Source organism: Myotis brandtii, unplaced genomic scaffold (genome assembly GCF_000412655.1).
Source record: "Myotis brandtii unplaced genomic scaffold, ASM41265v1 scaffold2089, whole genome shotgun sequence".
Taxonomy (NCBI): Eukaryota; Metazoa; Chordata; class Mammalia; order Chiroptera; family Vespertilionidae; genus Myotis; species Myotis brandtii.
In genome coordinates, this window is record NW_005357800.1 from 125,488 (window position 1) to 129,736 (window position 4,249).

Genomic DNA, 4,249 nt, shown 5'->3' on the forward strand with positions numbered 1-4,249 from the left:
CCGGACTCAGAGTGCCGAGTGGGGCTCCCGTCTTGTCGCGTAGAACGCTCAGGAGCAGGCACGCGAGGATCGCGGCTCACAACGTTAGTAACGTCCCTGCTCCGGTGAGGGCGCCTTTACGTAACAGGCGATTCGTTCTCCTCTCCCACCCCGGGTGCTGGGGGGATGGACCCCAGGGCGTCTGGTACCACCTCGTGCCCGTGCTTCCATTCGGGCTCCGGCACCAGCAGTCTCACCACCGTTGCTTTGGGGCCACAAGTTCCATCTTCCTACTGTGTTGTTAAGAGAAGGCCTTGGCCTCAGTGATCCCTGAGGGGGTCAGGAGCTCGTAACGGTCCGTGGACCGCAGGTGAGCACCGGCGGTTCCGAGGGAAGGGCCACGGCGCTCAGAGCTGAGCCCCGGCATCTTGGGTCCCGCTCTTCCCCTCAGCGTTGCCCGAGACGTAGACCCCTCTCCCAGGGGCAGCTTAGGGGAGATCTGACAGCAGGGACACGCTGTCACTTGTCTCTTCCCTCCCATGGGTAGGCGTTCAAGGCCTTTCCCCGTCCTGGCCACGCCCCGTGGAACCTTTAAGTGTGGTCCCCGCTGAACCCAATACTCCCTGTGGGGCCCGGAGTCGAGCAGCGATACCCGACACCAAACTTGACCTTCGTGTGATCATCGCAGCCTCAGAACCACATTAGAGGAACTCGGGAAAATTAGGGAGAGGAACAAAGTCATCTCATCGCCTTGGCAACCGCTGTGATGCTGTGGCCCAGGGTGGCCCTGAGCGATGTGACTCATCCTGAACCACCGCTGATGAAAAGCCCCCGGATCTTTCGGATCTTTCGGTCCTGCTGCCGCTAAGGCACGTCCTGCTGGTCCCTTCCAGGTGGGTCTGGAGGCCCCGCGAAGAGGGCCTGGCCTTCGGGTCTGTCCACTCTGCCCGCACGGAGCTGCCTGCGGTGGTGTCCTCTGGGCCTGGAGCCCCCGGGCAGAGTGTTTACCAACCCTTCCAGCTCCGTGCGCCCTGCAAACAGGGCCAGCCGAGTCCGCACCAACGGTCTCTTTCATAAGTTCTCTGGCGGGAATTCGAGTCTTGGACGATGGCGTTCAATAGTGAAACCGCACTCCCTCATGACCTCTCTCTTCTGTACTCGCGTCCTGTGGCTGCTGTAACCGATTTCCACGAGGGTCAGCAGCTGCCCTCCCGCCGGGGCCTCTGGGAGACCCTGTCCCCGGCCTCTCCCCGCGTCTGCTCTGTTCTGCTCTTCTCAAGGCGTCTGGCTCACCCAACTCAGTGGGTGAGTGTCGACCTATGAACCAGGAGGTCACAGTTCCATTCCTGGTTGGGGCACGTGCCCGGGTTGTGGGCTTAATTCCTAGTGTGGGGCGTGCAGGAGGCAGCCGATCCATGATTCTCTCTCATCATTGATGTTTCTATCTCTCTCTCCCTCTCCCTTCCTCCCTGAAATCAATAAAAACATATTTTTCAACTCAGTGGGTGAGTGTCGACCTATAAACCAGGAGGTCACAGTTCCATTCCTGGTTGGGGCACGTGCCCGGGTTGTGGGCTTAATTCCTAGTGTGGGGCGTGCAGGAGGCAGCCAATCCATGATTCTCTCTCATCATTGATGTTTCTATCTCTCTCTCCCTCTCCCTTCCTCCCTGAAATCAATAAAAACATATTTTAAATAAACAGATAAATAAATAAAGGCACTGGCTCTCCTGGTGGTCATGGGAGGGAATCAAACAGCAGTTCGCAAGCTTGTCCTGCAGCAGCACGGCCGGGCGAGGGCGTTCTGGGGCCACTACGCGCCTCCCCGGGAATGGGAGGGCTGCATGGGCATCCGCTGCTGGTCAGTCCAGTGTGTGGGGCACCTGCTAGGCAGCAGGGCATGCTGGGAGTGAGCCCTCGCCCCGCACAGAAAGCCGTGTGGGTGGACCTGCCTGCGCAGCCGCCCAGAGAGGCCAGGGCTCTGTCCTTCTCACGCCATGGCCATGATGCTTTCATCCTGGTGGGTCCATGTTATGGTTTCCACCTATTCCCAGGCCAGGATCCCCAACAGGTGCAGGGGGGGGGCAGGTATAAGAGAAACCCCGCTGGCGTGTGGCGGGCCTTGGTGGCCTGGGACACAAGCTCGGCCACACTGCGGGGCCACACCCTGGCGGTCCTTGTGGAATTGCCATGAGGCTGTGCATGTGCGAGGCCACAGTGGCTGCATGGCCAGGGGTGATGTGGCAGGGATGTGATAAGATTAAACAATTTTTAAAATTAAAAAAACAGGCCGCTGGTGAGGCTCAGTGGTTGAGCGTTGACCTATGAACTGGGTTCGATTCCCTGTCAGGGCACATGCCTGGGTTGCGGGCTTGATCCCCATTGGGGAGCGTACAGGAGGCAGCCGATCCATGATTCTCTCTCATCATTAATGTTTCTATCTCTCTCTCCATTCCCTTCTGAAATCAGTAAATATATATATAATTTCTTTTAATTAAAAAACAATAACGAAAACAAGAACACCCACTTCACGCCATGTGGCCAAATGCAGTCTGGGCCAGACCCCATGTCCGTGGGCTGTGGTCAGGGCCCCCCCGCTCTGGGCCTCCTCAGAACTAAACTCCCGCTCTCCGGCCCCCCCACCCCCCACTGGCCCTCAGTGTCACACTCGTGCCTGGGTGACAGTTACATCTCCCTTCAGAATGCTGCTCCCTCCCCGCAGGGGCACACCGCCCTCGGGTCTCCCCGGCTAAGCAGGTCCCCAGGACTTTCCCGAGCCACCGCGCCTGGTGCCGGGCCCCACAGCTCGGGGCCAGAGGCTGGACCGAAAGGAGGAAACCGCGCTCCCCTTTCCTTTGGCCTTCCCTCTGCTGCCCACGTGGTTATGAGAGACTTTCCCTTCGGCCGCTGCGCCCTGCAGGTCCCCGGCAGCAGCTTAGCACTCCCATTGGCAAGGCCCGGTCCCTGGGTGGCAGGTGGCCTACCCACCTCCCTGGCGCCGTAGCCAAGAGAGGACAGAGCTGTGTCTGACGTGATGTGCACTTTGTCACCACACCCTGGGGACCCTGAGCTTCCTCCCGAGAGAGGCCAAGTCGGCTGAGCTGGACCAGCAGGCGAGCTGGGGGCCCGCCCGCCCACCTCCTCCCGAGCCCTGGTCCCTGCCCGCGGTGGCTGACCCAGAGGCTCGGGACAGCTCTGCCTTCTCATCACCTGCGTTACGCCCGGCCCTGCAGGGGCTTGTCCCATCTCTCACCGCGTGGCTTCTTACCCCTTCTAAAAATTGTAACAGCCCTGGCCGGTGTGGCTCAGTGGATAGAGCGTCGGCCTGCAGACTGAAGGGTCCCAGGTTCGATTCCACTCAAGGGCACATGCCCGGGTTGTGGGCTCGATCCCCAGTAGGGGGCGTGCAAGAGGCAGCCGATCCATGATTCTCTCCCATCACTGATGTTTCTGTCTCTCCCTCCCTCTCCCTTCCCCTCTGAAATCAATAAAAATATGTTTGAAAAAAAGAAAGAAAGAAAGAAAAATTAGGCCATGAAAAGACATGGAGGACACTCGGGTACACAGCACTAAGTGGAAAGGAGCCAGTCTGCAAAGGCTGCCTCTGGCGGGACCGCAGCTGCGTGACATTCTGGAAAAGGCACAACCAGCAAGACAGTGAAAGGATCAGGGGCTGCAGTGGGGATGGGGGCCGGAGGGGCGGGGAGGACGGAGACTAGCAGAGCTCAGAGGGTCACTGGGCAGTGGAGATGCCCGTATGATGTTATAATGGATACGTGTCACCATACCTTTGTCCAAGCCCACACGATGCACAACATCAAGCGTGAAGTCTCGGGTGATGATGGGAAAAGAAACTACCATCCAGGTGAGTGAGTGACGTTGAGAAGGGGGGAGGCTGTGTGTGTGGGCGCGGGGCGGGGGGCAGGGTATATGGGAAATCTTTGTATCTTCCCCTCAATTTTGGTGTAAATCTAAAACTGCTCTAAAAAGATAAAGTCTTAAAAAGTTTGACAAGACCCCATGGAACGTCTGTTCTACTGGGAGGAAATAAACCAGTCATTGAAGGAGCACTGTGTGCCCTGAAGACATTAAATCAGGACAACGCGGCCGAGAGACGGTGCGAGAATCCACCCGGTGCTACTTGGGGCGATCAGGGGAGGCATTTCAGCTGAAACCTAAATAAAGAGCAGCAGCCGGCCATGCAGAGGCCAGGAGGAAACGGCAGATGCAAAGGCCCTGAGACAGGAAGGAGCTTGGCCCATTGGCGGGGG